Source organism: Carassius carassius, chromosome 3 (assembly GCF_963082965.1).
Source record: "Carassius carassius chromosome 3, fCarCar2.1, whole genome shotgun sequence".
Lineage (NCBI taxonomy): Eukaryota > Metazoa > Chordata > Actinopteri > Cypriniformes > Cyprinidae > Carassius > Carassius carassius.
In genome coordinates, this window is record NC_081757.1 from 3307282 (window position 1) to 3325223 (window position 17942).

Genomic DNA, 17942 nt, shown 5'->3' on the forward strand with positions numbered 1-17942 from the left:
CCCATTCCTTGAAACTTTTTCAAGTCTAAGGTGTGAACGACCAGTGCTCAAGTAAGGGGAGTTTAATGACCCTTTAAGCCTTACTTTACCTGAGCTGGGTTAACAATAGCACTCTGCACAAGAAGTATTAGAGGTAAAAAATTTATAAAATAAAGCTTACCAGCATCATATCTGCTGTGTCAAAGAATCTGTTTCCTGCTGTTGACTGTTTGTGGGTATCGCTTCTCGGCCTTTTGGCTAAGATCAAGTGTAGTATCTGTTCTTATCAGTTTAATATCTGATACGTGCCCTACCCGGGCACCATATATTAAATTGATTTTTGGAATAGGGAGATGGAATAGGGGCTTGCTCCGTCCACTCCACGCATCGACTCGGTATTGCAGTACCTCCGGGAACGGTGCACCCCCCTAAAATGGTTTAAAAAAAGAAATATTTTCATTTTTGGTTTAGTGTAGTTTAACCTTTATAAAATGTGGAGTAGTAATGCTGGAGATACTTTTTATTTTTGTATGTTTGATTTAATCAGCAGGCAAGAAAATAGGGTTTAGTCATAAACTTTGTGTAAGTGTATGTTTTCACAAAAGTGATGGGTAAAAATGTTTATAGGTTCTCACTGCAGCTTGTAGTAAGGTAGCATGATAGAAGGTCTGGAATTCATAGCAGGTTTCATTGGTAAAGGCCCTCCCATGAGGCCATTTGACCGACATGTCAAACAACCAATCACAGTTCGTTTTGTAAGGCTGGAGTCAGATTGTCTGAAAAGGGTGGCCCCGTTGTTTGGAACAATGCGATAGATTAAATCTTTCCCCTCCGCTGGGACGACTCCTGAGTGATTCCCGTATACATGAAGCAGAGGTTCAAACTTGAGTCCAAACACCACTGGCCACAAGCTTTGGGCTCTGCTCTCAAGGAGAACATTTATTTATATCTCAGATGCAATATTTACTACACTGATTTTTTTTTTATTTGATATAAAAATACATGAATACATGTAATACACCTTGAAGTCAATAAACCACTCTCTATTCATATAGATGGCATTCATCTATAACCATGATAGCTGTGATTATACAGTAATAGCGAGCCGATTTGTGCTGATTTGCACTCAAACAGATGGTAATCATGCAGATACATTTAACATAAAACACACACATGGAAACTGTTGAAAAAAAAAAAAGCCAATCGCTAAGTTCCGCTCTAATTCCATACAATTTTACCTCAGATGAAACATGTTTAAAATAACGGATAAGTCGTGCTTGATGCATCATATTTTACTGTTGTTTTTCCCTTCTTTTTTCCCACCTTTATGTTCTTTAATACTTAAACATTTTATTAGAGTATTCTGTTAAGTATGCACATGCGTTTTAATGATGTCACGTTTGACGCAAAAACAATTAACGTCATCACGCAAAGCAAATTACACACGCATGGGCTATCACCTTGTTAATGCGCACGCATGCACAATTTTCCCCCCAGTCCACTTCAGTGCAAACTCCGCCCCTCAGCTGATTCTGAACTTTTTATTGGTTGTCAAAGTGTTTCCTAAACTATGAAACAAAAAATGCTAACCCCTAAACCTACCCCACACCTTAACCAGTGAAATTGACTGAATGGCGGGATTGGCGCTGAATAGCGTGATAAAGAAAGTTGCAATTCAGGAGATAAACGGTTAATAAGATTACCACCTTTTTATTTACACCCAGTATCACTACCCCCTCCTAGCCTGCAAATTTCATTTTCCAGGATGGCCCCGTTGTTTGGAATAAAACGATAGAGTAAAATCTTTCCCCTCCGCTGGGGCGGCTCCTGAGTGATTGCCGTTTACATCATGAAGCAGAGGTTCAGACTTGGGTCCAAACACCACTGGCCACAGGCTTTGGCCTCTGCTCTCGTGGAGAATATTTATTTATATAGCATATTTTATTTTAGATGAACTAGAAACAATGTTGAGGGAAGTCGTGGCCTAATGGTTAGAGAGTCGGACTCCCAATCGTTCGAGTCTCGGGCCAGCAGGAATTGTGGGTGGGGGGAGTGCATGTACAGTGCTCTCTCCACCTTCAATACCATGACTTAGGTGCCCTTGAGCAAGGCATCGAACCCCCAACTGCTCCCCGAGCGCCGCAGCATAAATGGCTGCCCACTGCTCCGGGTGTGTGTTCACAGTGTGTGTGTGTTCACTGCTCTGTGTGTGTGCACTTCGTATGGGTTAAATGCTGAGCACGAATTCTGAGTATGGGTCACCATACTTGGCTGAATGTCACGTCACTTCACTTCACTTTAATTTATAAAGTTTTATTTTTAAATGTAAGTCAGTAACAATTGGCTGAAGCCACAGCCAATGGTGAAAGTCTTTGCGAAAGGAGGCCCTGCCCCACTTTGGAGGTTCTGCCCAATCTTGGAGTTCACGCCTCATTTTGGAGATCTCCGGTCTCCGGTAAACCCACTTGGATTGTCTGGACTGAGGGATGACTTCTCCCTAAGAGAACAAAGGACTTTCTTGATGATTAACATTTGAACACTCTCCTGAACACCCTCCTGCATAGGTAAAAGTGCCATCGGAGACACACCACGCCTAGCCGTTCACACCTCACCATCACACTCCCTCCTCATTCTATATTCCACATCCTTTCTCTCTCACCTGAAACTCACTCTAAATCTGTGCAATGTTAAGTGGATACAACAGGTGACTATATGTTTGGTATCATTTAAAATGTCTCAGTGCAACTGGTACAATAGTCTCAATCTTACAAAAGTAGATTAGAAGATTATACAGATCCTAAGAGTCAAGAGAAATTTTGATTACTGTAATGGGAGTGCCCTTTCCCAGGGTCCTCCATGTAAATTACCTTCTGTTCCCTTTGAGTTGTAAACCACTCAGGCAACTCATGCAAATTACAATTGTTAGTTTCTGTCTTCATCTCGGGGGATGTTTGTCTTGGTCTGCAGTATTTAAAGGACTGCAGCAAAAGGATCAGGGCGATTCTGTAGCCAGAAAGCATGTAGTGTGTTGAGTGTATCTTCACTTCACACTATGCATTTTCTAAGGTCTGGCATATGCATATTTTACTTTAAGATGCATCTTTGAGAATTTGATGTTTTGTATTGATATGATTTTTATATGTTTGAATTGGATATGTAATTGGCAGAATTGACTCTTGAGTCTTATGGTGAATCCTTGTTAGCGACATGAGGACATGACACAAGTTAATATAAACAAAGAGTTTAAGTAGAATAATCAAATGTCAGAAGAATGGGTCTACTAATTAGAAAAAGACGTACAACCAATTTGCATTCCAACCTAAATTCAAGGTCATACTAAAATGGAGTCAGATTAAATAATAAAATGGAGTCAGATTTGACCTAACTAAATTGAATAACTCTATGTGCTAAAAGACTGAACACGCAGGAAACCTTCATCCAGCAACCTTCATCTCGTTTCGAGGCATGGAAATGTCGCCACAATAACAGAACGGTGTGTAAAAGTCTCTGACATATTTAAAGTTCACGGCATAGAAACTTTATATTATTTCACATACTTTTCAAAATCCATCATTTAGATGATCATAAGCGTTTGTCGCACAGAATGTAAACAGGATGGCAGGCTTCTTTCATGAAGGGGTTTGCCGCCACGGTATCCTTGTTACCAGTCAGGAGAAGGAGCATTTTTGTCTCTTCACAATTTTACTGTGATAATTGGCTTGCACCCCGGTTAGGGTGTTTCAGGTGGTCTGCGTATAAGCGGTCCTTCCATCGGAACACTGTTTTGTTGTTTTGTTCTTTTTCTTTGTACAACCCGAATTCCGGAAAAGTTGGGACGTTTTTTAAATTTTAATAAAATGAAAACTAAAGGAATTTCAAATCACATGAGCCAATATTTTATTCACAATAGAACATAGATAACGTAGCAAATGTTTAAACTGAGACATTTTACACTTTTATCCACTTAATTAGCTCATTTAAAATTTAATGCCTGCTACAGGTCTCAAAAAAGTTGGCACGGGGGCAACAAATGGCTAAAAAAGCAAGCAGTTTTGAACAGATTCAGCTGGGAGAACATCTAGTGATTAATTAAGTTAATTGATATCAGGTCTGTAACATGATTAGCTATAAAAGCTTTGTCTTAGAGAAGCAGAGTCTCTCAGAAGTAAAGATGGGCAGAGGCTCTCCAATCTGTGAAAGACTGCGTAAAAAAATTGTGGAAAACTTTAAAAACAATGTTCCTCAACGTCAAATTGCAAAGGCTTTGCAAATCTCATCATCTACAGTGCATAACATCATCAAAAGATTCAGAGAAACTGGAGAAATCTCTGTGCGTAAGGGACAAGGCCGGAGACCTTTATTGGATGCCCGTGGTCTTCGGGCTCTCAGACGACACTGCATCACTCATCGGCATGATTGTGTCAATGACATTACTAAATGGGCCCAGGAATACGTCCAGAAACCACTGTCGGTAAACACAATCCGCCGTGCCATCAGCAGATGCCAACTAAAGCTCTATCATGCAAAAAGGAAGCCATATGTGAACATGGTCCAGAAGCGCCGTCGTGTCTTGTGGGCCAAGGCTCATTTTAAAATTGACTATTTCAAAGTGGAATAGTGTTTTATGGTCAGACGAGTCCAAATTTGACATTCTTGTTGGAAATCACTGACGCCGTGTCCTCCGGGCTAAAGAGGAGGGAGTCCTTCCAGCATGTTATCAGCGTTCAGTTCAAAAGCCAGCATCTCTGATGGTATGGGGGTGCATAAGTGCATACGGTATGGGCAGCTTGCATGTTTTGGAAGGCTCTGTGAATGCTGAAAGGTATATAAAGGTTTTAGAGCAACATATGCTTCCCTCCAAACAACGTTTATTTCAGGGAAGGCCTTGTTTATTTCAGCAGGACAATGCAAAACCACATACTGCAGCTATAACAACAGCATGGCTTCTTGGTAGAAGAGTCCGGGTGCTAACCTGGCCTGCCTGCAGTCCAGATCTTTCACCTATAGAGAACATTTGGCGCATCATTAAACGAAAAATACGTCAAAGACGACCACAAACTCTTCAGCAGCTGGAAATCTATATAAGGCAAGAATGGGACCAAATTCCAACAGCAAAACTCCAGCAACTCATAGCCTCAATGCCCAGACGTCTTCAAACTGTTTTGAAAAGAAAAGGAGATGCTACACCATGGTAAACATGCCCCGTCCCAACTATTTTGAGACCTGTAGCAGAAATCAAAATTGAAATGAGCTCATTTTGTGCATAAAATTGTAAACTTTCTCAGTTTAAACATTTGCAATGTTATCTATGTTCTATTGTGAATAAAATATTGGCTCATGTGATTTGAAAGTCTTTTAGTTTTCATTTTATTAAAATTTAAAAAACGTCCCAACTTTTCCGGAATTCGGGTTGTATTTTATTTGAGTTTTTGGAAGGAAAGCCTGGGTGGGGGTACGCTTCTCGTGCAGCTGACCTCATTTGGAGAACGGCTGTTACGAGGTTCAGCGTTTCAAGTTGCCTCGAGCCCAGACTAGTTAGGTTAGTTTCAACAAGCAGGCATATCGGAGATGTAAAGCCAATGGAAATCCTGGGGAGTACTAGCAGTGTAAGAAAATATCAATACACGTGAGTATCCCGATATTTTGTTTGGGGATACTGTATCGATTCTCAAAAATGGAATATCAATATTTTAATTTCGTGGCATAAAACAACTTAATTTAATCTTTTTTTTCATAAAATAAGTAAGCTTGACCAAAGTTCTTGTGGGGAGAAGAATTTATTGAAGGTAGCAGTGTAGCAGTTCCACAGCAGTGTTGCTAGCATGTTATCCTTCAAGCAATCTTGACCCAAGGTACTGTCTGTGAGAACAGACCTTTATACCTGTTAACAAATGTGCTACAAACAATACAATAACAACCCATGGAGAGCCAATGATAGTGTAACCTTTTGATGACTTGAAAGGATCTCTCCCATGGAGAGCCCATTCATTTTTGGGGAAGTCGTGGCCTAATGGTTAGAGAGTCGGACTCCCAATCGAAAGGTTGTGAGTTCGAGTCCCGGGCCGGCAGGAATTGTGGGTGGGGGGAGTGCATGTACAGTTCTCTCTCCACCCTCAATACCACGACTTAGGTGCCCTTGAGCAAGGCATCGAACCCCCAACTGCTCCCCGGGCACCGCAGCATAAATGGCTGCCCACTGCTCCGGGTGTGTGCTCACAGTGTGTGTGTGTTCACTGCTCTGTGTGTGCACTTCAGATGGGTTAAATGCAGAGCACAAATTCTGAGTATGGGTCACCATACTTGGCTGAATGTCACTTCACTTTATTTATTACTTATTATTGACCTGATGTTGACCTAAGAGGCTGATTATGTGGGCCAGTTGTTTCACACTATTGTGAACAAAGAACAGCAGCCTACAGTTGATTGCAAATACATTCAACCAAAGTTAATTAAAAACAAATAATCTTGCACTATGTACATTCTGCGAAAAAATAGTAATACATTTCTGGAAAATACTTTACTTTAAATTGAACCGGACGCTGAAATCACTGCGAGTGTCACGCGTGCTTCCGTGTGTGTAATAAACGAAGTTGCACTTCTGCGCCATTCATTACCACAGACACGCAGAACATGCAGGATTCATATTTAATTTTTATATTTACAGGTACTAGTCCATATCGTGATTTAATGTAAGTGCAGTGACCTACTTTTGATTAATTCATCCAAAATTGTACAAATTCTGTGACATTCCGTGTTATACTGTAAATTCTGTTTTTATGGCTGGATTCCTTGATTTCGTCTGCGTTTTCTGCTTCGCAGAAATCATAGGGCCCTACCTGTATCTGCAGATGTTCACGATGAATGCGGTCAGAGATTTACCCATGCGTTTCCTTCCTGTGCTGTCACCTGAGCCAGGAGAAAACAACTTGAAGCTGACTGACTGTGTGAAGGTGAAGTTTCTTTAGACCCTGACAGTCACTTAACCATAGAGTAAACTTTACCTGTTCATTATGAAAACTATGTGGGTGAGAGTGGTCTTTCATCAGATGAAGTTGGTGTTGGGACAGTTGAAGGTGAACCACTTGGTATGACCTTAACAGACAACGTCACTTCGGACTATTTTTCTCGGGAGTTTGTCTCTCAGCAGAAAGGTATATCAGATAATCTTTTGCCCTCTATTTTTAATGTCCCCAGGGAGAATTTTATTCAAGAGCAGTTAGCTGATGTAACTCTTAAACCTTTGTTTTCAATGGTACATATTGAGTGACATAAGCCGCGTTTCCACCTCAGGAACTTTACCCAGGAACTAGGGACTTTGGCCTGGTACTCTGTAGGGCTGTCAAAATTGCTCAAAATTGACGTTCGAATATTCCCTCTAAAAAATACACGAATATTCGAACTATTCGAACATCTGGTTGCGCATGTTGTCAATGACGCGCATTACGTCAATAACAGGCAAAAATAATACAAAGAGACATAACTAATTGTATAGATAGTCTATTTTAGTTTAAACATATATGACAACGTATTACCTACACAAAAACAAGGAAATCAACTAATGGCCAAGACTGCAGACCTCACGCTCTCTCACCCTCACGTTCTCTGCGCATAATGGTTTAAATGAACAAACACATTTTTGTGCAAGCAATTTAAGGTCGCGACTGTTGTCCCAAATATAGCAGGCTTCATTCAGTGATTGAAACAAATATTATTAATATTAATTGAAGTTTTACAGCATATAGAACTGACATTGAATGCTCCAAGCGAGCTGTGCTGTGGTAAACATGGAACTTTTCCTCGACATGAAACGATAAATAATCAAACCTCGGATCCATTGCTTGACAGAACTCCCTGAAGCGTGCCCCATCCGCGATACTGATCGGTCTCATGTCCTTGCAAATGAACGAAATTATTTTATCCGTTATGGCCTCTTGTCGTGTTGCAGACAAAGTGCTTGTGGCGAGCGATGCAAAGTAACGTTAAGTGTCAAGACGTGACTGTTTAGCTGGAGTTCCACACATTATGCCATGCTCGTTTGGGTGCACATTTTTGAGATGTGACCTCGTGTTGCTAGTGGTCGAATGCTATGCTAACTGTAACTTAAATAGCTTGCATACAACTTTATCTCGTGGGTCAGCAATTTTACCTCATTTTCTCTGCTGCGGTCGAGTTGGGCTCTGCACTTGCTGGCATCTTCCATGAAGACGCGTCAACTTTCAGCAGTGATGCTGTGCCGGACAGTGCGACTCCTGTGAGGCTGTGACCTGTCCCTGAACCCTCAGGCGCGCTAGCGCGTCCACTCGCAAAGCAGACAACCACGCCTCTACTACTGCAGGCCTTTTTTTCCACATTTTTTTATTTTTATTTGAATATTAATTTTCACCTTCTAAATTTGTTTTTTAAAAACTATTCGAATACATTTTCGAATTTAGAATATTCGTTGACAGGCCTAGTACTCTGTTTCCACCGCAGGAACTTTACCCAGGAACTAGGGACTTTGGCCTGGTACTCTGTGTTTCCACCACAGGAACCAGGAACTAAATAAAGTTCCAGGTAAAAAAAAAATGCCCCTCAGAAAGTCCCTGCTGGCCTGGTAGTACTTTTTCAAAATTCCTGAACTTTCGGGGGCAGGACTTGGGTGCTAAACATGCTGATTGGTTGGGTTCACACAGCATTGTGATTTCAACCAGTATTTATTCGGATCATTTAAAAAATATTACTGTTATTATGTCATGAAATGTAATTTCAAAAGTATTTCAGGCGAGAATGTAGTTAAAAACTCAAATCTGCAGTTTATTCATAAAGACAGCACCTATTTAAAAATGTGTTTGGCCAAATTCGGAGACGGTCAGCTCCAGGTGATCACCGACAGCTCCGTACTTATGTGTCCACAGAGAGCAGTCTCACCTCGGCTAGACCCTCTGATGTGTGCCGCTGGCTCTGATGTCTCTTTAGTGGTTAAACAGAAAATATAAGTTGTTTTGGGTAAATCTAACAGGTAATCTTTGGTCTGTATTCAATTTATCTGTTAAAATGAAAATAAGTCAAATTTATATATTTTGTTTCATTTATAATGGCTGTATAAATACACATTTCCCTGTACTCAGTACATTTCTGCGGCTATTATGTTCAAATGAAAACAAAAGGAGCCAGTGGTATTTGATATCCTATTTCGTTTCATTGTAAATATACAGATAGGAATATTGCAATAGGCGAGCTGACTGATGTTATAAAGTATGCTGCTGTTTGCAGAATTACCAGATTTGCGTCATCGTGGACATCACACTCCCGAGTCGAATGTGCAAAGTCTGAAACACAGAGGATGCAAGTCCAAAATCAGCGTACTTTGAGAAACGCGTGCAGACCTATGTCACCAGACTATTTGCCTAATCTTCCCGGTACTTTAGACCACGGTGGAAACACAGAATGCAACATGTCTCGGGGGGGAAAAAGTTCCTGGTACAAATGTTCCGGGTAATTTTGATGGAAACGCGGCAATATTGAGACTGCTACCTTCCTGCTATTTTCTAAAAGAAGGGTTGTTGCTTAGATGGCGAATCAGTGAAGATGATCCAGTCACTAAAGTTTTTGTTCAAGTGGTAGTACCGCTTAAATTTAGACAATCTGTGATCAGGTTAGCTCATGATGGACTAGCTGGATATATGGGGGTGAGGAAAACATGATTAATTGCAACAAATTATTTTGGCCTGGATTAAAAACAGATATGGCCTAGTTTATTCGAGCTTGTCATGTGTGCCAACTTACTGCTAAGCCAAACCAGAAAATCTCTTTGGCTCCCCTCCAACCTATTCCAGCAATGTCAAAACCATTTGCATATTTACTTGATGATTGTGTAGGTCCTTTACCCTGATCAAAGACTGGTCATTTGTATTTACTTAGTTATGTCTATCTACTCAATATCCATCTGCATAACTTGTCAGGTCCATCACTACAAAATCTTTCCTTAAAGCTTTAACTGATTTTGTCAACATTTGACATTACTAGAATTATCCAGTCTGAACAGGGCTCTAAATTTTATGAGCTTGTCAGTTTGCTAAGGCTTTGACAATTGAAAATCAGTCATAACATTTTCCAGTGCATATCACCCTCAGACTCAAGGGGCCCTTGAGAGATTACATCAGACCATAGAGTCATTGCTGCGGTCATATTGAGGTGGAACTTGGGTCCGATTGGGAGGAGGGGCTGCCTTGGTTGCTTATGGGTGTTGAGAGTATTGGATTTAGTCCAAATGAATTGGTATTCAGACAAGAAGTTCGTGGTCCCACTGCAGTTCTTACTGATAACTGGATCTCCAATGAACCCTCCAAAAATGTTCTGGATTATGTTAGTGGTTTTCGATATCAACTGTATGAGCCTTGAGCAATTCTCTGTAGAAATGTGGAGAAGTCACGGAGTAAGATGGAGAGGTTTTTTTAATAAAAAAGCAGTATCTCAGAAATTTGGGGTTGGAGACCAAGCATTAGCTTTGTTGCCTCTTGTAAATAACCCTTTCCAAGCCTGTTTTGCAGGTCCTTATTCTGTCCTTAAATGCCTCCCTAGACAGAATTATCTACTGAAAACCCCAGAACGACGTAAGGGAGTACAGGTTTGCATATAAATCTGTTAAAGCCTTATTTATCTTCTGTTGGGTTAGTAATCAATGTGTCAAATGGTTCTTCACATTTAAAGTGGGAAGGGACTTCTTTTTCAAAAAAGTTTTCCTTGAATTGCTTTGGGGATGACTGTATTAATCTTCCTTCTCGTGGTGTTTATTGAGGGCCGATTGAATGATTCTGAGATGCATGAAAAATTTGACTCATGTTTCCCATCTCTCTCTCTATCTGAGAAAAGTGACATTAAGTTAGTGCATTCGTTTCCTAACTTGTTCTCTAATGTTCCTTGTTGCGCTACAGTTATTGAACATGATATTGATGTGGGTACTGCCTTACCAATTAAGCCAAGTACACCCGGTTGCAGCCTGCAGATCGAGGCGGGGCTGCACCTGGGGCGGGGTTGCACATGCAGCCCCGCCCCACAGCTATTCTGATTGGTTCGATCGTCTTTCATTGACTTACATGATAGGAAATGTGTGCAAAGTTGGTGTAGGACGGAGAATGCTGTTTAATAAGCTAAAAACGCTGTACGGTTTTACAAAGCCTTTAGTATGATGCAGTTTTTTGTTAACTTGACTCACGATGTCTGATTTATTGAATCAAGAGATGTTAGCTGCTGCAAGTTTACTCTTCTTGACCAGATTAATTAAAAAATGAATAATTGGGACACTCTAAAAGCACACTTAACGTGAAAGTACATGGCTTTATGCATTAAAACGGTGTTTTAAAAAGACCAAACTCAGTAAACAAATTATTAATAAAGCATTATATTCACAGACAAGCAGTTATGAGCACAGAATACGAACACAAAGTGTTTCATTTCCACCCATAACCTGCTTGTCTGTAAATAAAATGTGTTATTAAAAATGTTTACTGAGTTTGGTCTTTTTAAAACACGTTTTAATGCATTACGCAACGTTACGCGTTTTCCTTTTAGTCTAATGGTTTTCTATGGGAGGAAAATGCTTAACACGTAATTAAACACATTGTATTCTTATTCTGGACTCATCTGCCTGTCAGTGAATAGAATGCTTTATTCTTAATTTGTTTACCGAGTTTGGTCTTTTAAAAACACTGTTTTAATGCATAAAGCCACATTAAACGTAGAATGTCCCGAATCATTCCAGCTGATTGAAAAGAATCGGCTCAATGGTCACAAAATGGATATCGGAGAAGATACCAATTTAATATAAATAGATGATACTTTATAAAGTTTATCTCAATATTTGACAGTGGCTGTGAGACTGCACTAAGATAAGAGCACAATTATCATGAAATTGTGTTCGTTACTATAGCAACGGTTTACAGGTCCTTTCAGAATCATCACTGGCCGATAGAAATAAGTTTATCGATTTCTTCACTTTCAAATAATGGAGGAGCAGCATATTTTCCTGAAATAAAGGGGAGAAAAAGTCTATGTTTTGCATTGTAGTAAAGAAAATTAAAAGTATCATAATTTAATTGGCAGACACATTAGACTATTGCAGTGTCATTTATCAACTGCATGACAGATAATTATATGTAACAATAATTGTCTTGTCATGCTATATAAATTAAAACCGTAATGATACACCCCTTTCATTTTCCTTTCTCATACTCTGATGATATGAAATAATCATATTTTCTAAAATCATTTAATTCAGAATTCATTCTTCTATCTGAAGACCTGATCGTCTTACTGTGGATAATCAACCCAATTAATTTACTATATTCGTATGTTAGCCTAAAGATCAGCTTAATTTAACAAAACAATCATTTCAGGGACATGGCGAGTTACAGGCTAATGTTTTTTTTTATTCTTTTGTGCATTATGAAGGCTTTATGAAACTGTACAGCATTTTTAGCTTTTTAAACAGCATTCTCCGTCCTACACCAACTTCGCACACATTTCCTATCATGTAAGTAAATGAAAGACGATTGAACCAATCAGAGTAGATGGTGCAGCCCCGCCCCAGGTGCAGCCCCGCCTCGATCTGCAGGCAGCAGCCGGGTGCTTCTCAATTAAGCAGCATGCTTGGAGGGCAAATCCTATGAAGCGTGAACTGTTGAAAAGGGAGGTTGTTTGCTTATTAGATAACTTGGCTGAGCCCAGTTTTAGTGCTTGGAGTTCACCTTGCCTTGTAAATACAAGTAGGGGTGACTGCAGCCTGGAGCAATGGGCGTGGCAAAAGGTGGGCGTGTCGAAAGGTTTCTCATTGGTGGAAAGAAAGGTAGGGGGCGTGGCAAAAGGTTTGCGAAAACTGGCTGTTCCGCCTAAAGGCGAGCCATATTCTTAATCGCTATTGGCCTATAGATTAATAGAAAGCGATAAATTAAACACACAATCCTATAAAACCTATTGAAATTCATACAATGTAAAAACAACGTTAATGATGTAAAGAATATTATTTTAAATTACTTTCGAAAGTACCTTCAAAATGGCTTACTGACGTAATCACCACCACACGTTTAGGTCTTAATTTATCAATAATCAAAAACAGATTACAATTATTTTTGAGAATACAAACGTCTCTTAACACGGTTAGTCGCACTTGCTGTTCTTAAGTTAGTCATTTAAAGTCAGCTGTATTTGTTAACATTAGTGCACTAACAAGAACAAACAACGTACTTTAACTAACCAAGTTTAATAAATACTGTATCAAATGTATTGCTCATAGTTAATGTTAGTTAATACATCAGTCAACAAATGAAACTTTATTGTAAAGTGTTACACTAGAAAACTAGATTTTGCCTGATAGAGAAAAATAAATATGACAAAACTATTAAATTATCAAATTTAAAAATTAGTCAGAAGAGTTAAGTAACCTTGTTTTAAGTGCCATTAACCAATTAAGCAAACAGACACAGCTTTATCCACTAAAACATTTATTTAGCTTTCAGTTTCAGTCACCAATTCAAGTAAAAGGATAGATAGATAGATAGATAGATAGATAGATAGATAGATAGATAAACCACTCATTCATTAATTCATTCATTCATTCTGTAGTAGCAGTCCATAGAACAGAATCCAGCAAAGTCTTTGTCTGAATAGAAAGCTGTGAAGATGCCCTTCTTTCCAAGACCACAGTATCTACAGCATCACACATCTGCTGAGCTCCAGCTCCACTCTGTATGTCTTCCTCACATCTGGACTGACAGATTTCCAGTCAACCATACCTACACAAGAGAAAACCAAATGTTGAGAGATTCAAAAAAGAAGTAACCAATAAGTAGAATAAAATATCCAATATAAAAAGAAGCGCAAGTGTCTGAGAGTGCAAGTCTGCAGCCAGACCCTTCTCCATTATATTATAATACAACTGTACTACTGACTCTTCACTGAGTACCAAAAGTACATATGCTTCCTGTGCATGGTTTCTAAAAGAATGGAATCAGAAAAAAGTTGACTGGCACTCATCTATACCAGAGGTTATACTAATATTTACATTTACATATATATTCATTTAGCAGACGCTTTTATTCAAATCGACTTACAAATGAGGACAAAGTGGAAGCAATCAAAAACAACAAAAAGAGCAATGATATATAAGAGCTATAACAAGTCTCAGTTAGCTTAACACAGTACACATAGCAAGGGCTTTTAAATAATATTATAAATAAAAAGAAAACCGATAGAATAGAAAAAGAATAGAGCAAGCTATTTCGTTCATGTGCATGTACCACTCCAACATGTTGGATTAACTTCAAAAGAGTGAATGTTCTTCGAGTTTACTTTGGGCAATGATACAGTCAAGGAATCAACTCCTATGACATTTTACAATCAGTATCCATCAGGTGTATGGTAGGAAAGGTGTAGCGGGATCCCCCTTTCATAAAATAAATAAATAAAAAGAATAACAACAATAATAATAATAATAATAATAACAAGAAAAAAAAGAAAACACTTTTCAGATTGATCAGATTCTGTTGCATCCTCTTTGGCTCAGACAGTGTAGCTACATACACTGCAGAACTGCAGAAACAATCAGAAGCTAATGTATAAGGTTCACAATACGATGCATTTCATTTTCTTGTATAGACTGATAAATCTTACATTGTTTTCTAAAACTATTGCTTAAAATTTTTAACAGATGGGCTAAAAAGGTACAGAAGAATAAAATATTACCTGAAAAGATTTGAAACGAGATATTTTACAGTTGATTTAGTTTTTTTCTTTAATATACTCACTCCAGAAGGTGTCCTGAACAATGTGTATTTTGAGTACATCCTCCACAGACATTCCTTCCGTGCTTTCTCAGCGTCTCCAGGAGCATGTTCCTGTCATGTGGTCTTTGACAGTCCATGTGTCTGGATGTGTTTTCTGATACTCACTTTATAACACATTCACATGTGCCTCAACAGACACTGAATCCTCCCCAACACAAGCTTCCTTCATCAGAACAACAGAAACAGATCATGCTTAGACCGTGACAGATATGAAAAACATATAAATACTTACTGAACAAGGTGTTTTAGATATAAAAAATAATAAAAACATTGAACTGCATAAACATTAAGATGATGGTCAGGCAGTGAAGAAGTGGAGTACATACAAAAAGGATTTAAATATCTGTAGTACATTATCTTCCTTACATTAACCTACACAAAGTGAAAATGTAAAATTGATTAACAGTGCAAAAATAAATTATGCATATGGCAGTGTTCTTACATATTCTACAATAACCTGCCAGTGAAGCACGTTCTGCTTTACATTACAGGTTTAGGGATGTGTCAGATGTGCTCAAAACACAAACTTGACTGATTGTCATTTTCCAGCAAATAAAGATTACAACATCTTGTTACTACAATATTGTGTGTGATTTATGTTGATAGAGATAAATCAATGGTTTAAAAACTTACACAGTCATTTCTTTCTATATTTCTCTGGAAAGGGTTCTTCACTACCAGTGTGTTGACAGCTTGAATATACTCTGCATTAGTTGGAGACCTGGCAGAAAGGTAGAAACAAACTCTAAATTAGAGTTTTTATTATTTTTATTTTGTCTAATCGTCTTCAGATTGTGAATTGATCATAGTACAGTTACAATAGAGGTGGTAATAATTATTATACTTACAGGATGTATTCTGTACTCTCTTGTACAAAAAGGACGCAGATATAAACTATCATCTCTGAAGGATTCGCCGTCGATGCGGTCATCGTTTTGTCTCACTGTACATATGTCTGTCAACAACAATAAACTAATTACTAAAGCTACAAGATATAACGCAAAGGAAAAATTATGATCGTATTGTAACAAACTTATCTTAATATACATATTTGTGGTATATAAAGTGTAGATAAAGGTATAAACGATGAATAATTACCTCACGTCTTATCACAGCCACCTTGTTTAAGGAAATTACGTAAATGTATATTTACTGCTGATTGGCCAGCACAGTAAAACTCCTTTCACCAATGAGAAACCTTTTGGCACGCCCCTACCTTTTGGCACACCCCTACCTTTCGGTGCGCCCATTGCTCCAGGCTGGATAAGCCAGATGGAACCTGCAGATTCTGTACAGACTATTGTAAGCTAAATTCCATCACTAAGCCCGACTATTTTCCATTACCCCGCATAGAAGATTGTGTGGACAGAGTGGGGTCTGTGATGTTTGTGAGCAAATTTTACCTTTTAAAATGGTACTGGCAGGTTCCACTGACTGCTAGGGCAATTTAACTTTCTGCCTTGGTGACCCCTGATGATTTCCTCCAATACCGTGTCATGCCAATCGGAGTTTGAAATGCTCCAGCCATCTTCCGGCGCCTTGTTAGCAAGGTATTGTTTGGATTGTTTGGTTGTGAGGCTTATTTGGATGATGTGGTCTTGTCTAGTTTGTCTTGGGCAGATCACTTAGTCCAAATAAGTTATTTTGTCATTTGACAGGCCTCTTTGATTGGTAGTTCAGTTCATCTTCTACATGATTGGTGGAAAGACCTACAGCCACTGCGGCCAATCAGAATCAAGTTGTAATAACTGCAGAGTCAAATGAATTCTGGTTCCAGCTCTCTGGATATCTAATGGGGTGAAAATATAGAGTTTTGGGTAGGGTTAGGGTGTGGGTGGATATTCTACCTCCTCCCATTAGGCACAAATTATATTCGCTCCTAGCTGGACATCTAGCCAGGGGGAGCTCCATGCAAGCTCCACCCATTTTCTCTACAGTGAGCAGCCTGACATCCAAGTGGGTATAACTGCAGACCGGATATCTCCAAAATGTGGCATGAACTCCAAAATTGGGCAGAACCTCCAAAATGGGACGGAGTCTCCTTTTCGCAAAGACTTTCATCATTGGCTATGCCTTCAGCCAATTGTTACTGACTTACATTTAAAAATAAAACTTTATAAATGAAACATTGTTTCTAGTTCATCTAAAATAAAATACGCGACAAACATTCTCCACGAGAGCAGAGGCCAAAGCCAGTGGTGTTTGGACCCAAGTCTGAACCTCTGCTTCATGATGTAAACTGGAATCACCCAGGAGCCATCCCAGCGGAGGGGAAAGATTTACTCTGTCATTTTATTCTAAGCAACAAGGCCGTCCTGGAACACAAAATTTGCAGGCTAGGAGGGGGTAGTGATGCTGGGTGTAAATAAAAAGGTGCTATTGTGCGGTGAGTCTCATATCGCATAATGTTATTAACAGTTTATCTCCTGAACTGCAACTTTCTTTACCACGCTATTCAGGTCCAATCCCGTCATTCAGTCAATTTCACTGGGTAAGGCAAGGTGTGGGGTAGGTTTAGGGGTTAGCATTTTTTTGTTGCATAGTTTAGGAAACACTTTAACTGACACAACCAATAAAAACTTCTGAATCAGTTGTGGGGCGAAGTTTGCACTGAAGTGGATTGGGGGGAAAATTGTGCATGCGTGTCATGCGCCTGTCCCTCAATGGGAAGAAGCCACGCCCTGTTTTGGATCCCCCACCCCGTTTTGGAGTTCCCGCCCCTATTTGGAGATCTCCAGGCTGCAGTTATACCCTTCTCCTGACATCAGAAGGCCAAACTGTCTGAATGTAGTTGTCAATGATCACTGTAGTTTTTGTACTACTGTAAAAACAACTTAAGGACCAGTGGTTCAACTAGATCTGGAGTTTAGAGTAGATTGAGTGTTCACATCGTGATGATGAACCATATGGAGTGATGTCTCATCATCACTGAAAATAATGTTCCCTTAAGTGCTCCCCCTTCAGGGTCGGTGTAGAATTCATACTTACCTGGCAGGGGAGATACCATGATCAAGAAGGTGGTTCACCCAGGGCGAGGCTCAGCCATTGCACTCCGGTTGGGTTGACCCCTGCGAATTCCCCAAATGTGGGAATCTCGACTGCATAATTTCTGGTAGTGGGGGACTGCGTTCGCGCTCTCCCCTG

General features: G+C 39.4%; 1 long non-coding RNA gene and 2 other non-coding genes across 5 annotated transcripts; 2 read left to right on the forward strand and 1 right to left on the reverse strand.

Moving 5' to 3' along the window:
* The first annotated feature begins 217 nt into the window (after positions 1–217).
* On the forward strand, positions 218–408 carry LOC132128751 (U2 spliceosomal RNA). Its single transcript, XR_009428324.1, has one exon. It is a non-coding gene; the product is annotated as a U2 spliceosomal RNA (small nuclear RNA).
* Positions 409–14576: 14168 nt separating this feature from the next.
* LOC132113669 (uncharacterized) lies at positions 14577–15909 on the reverse strand. Of its 3 annotated transcripts, XR_009425193.1 has the most exons (4): positions 15897–15909; positions 15647–15753; positions 15428–15519; positions 14577–14957 (listed from the first exon to the last, which is right to left on the reverse strand). It is a non-coding gene; the product is annotated as an uncharacterized LOC132113669 (long non-coding RNA). The 3 variants fall into 3 exon arrangements; XR_009425192.1 differs by lacking the exon at positions 15897–15909 and having other exon boundaries at positions 14577–14961; positions 15432–15519; positions 15647–15872; XR_009425191.1 differs by lacking the exon at positions 15897–15909 and having other exon boundaries at positions 15647–15869.
* A 1869-nt stretch (positions 15910–17778) lies between these two features.
* On the forward strand, positions 17779–17942 carry LOC132128950 (U1 spliceosomal RNA). The gene has a single exon (XR_009428424.1). It is a non-coding gene; the product is annotated as a U1 spliceosomal RNA (small nuclear RNA).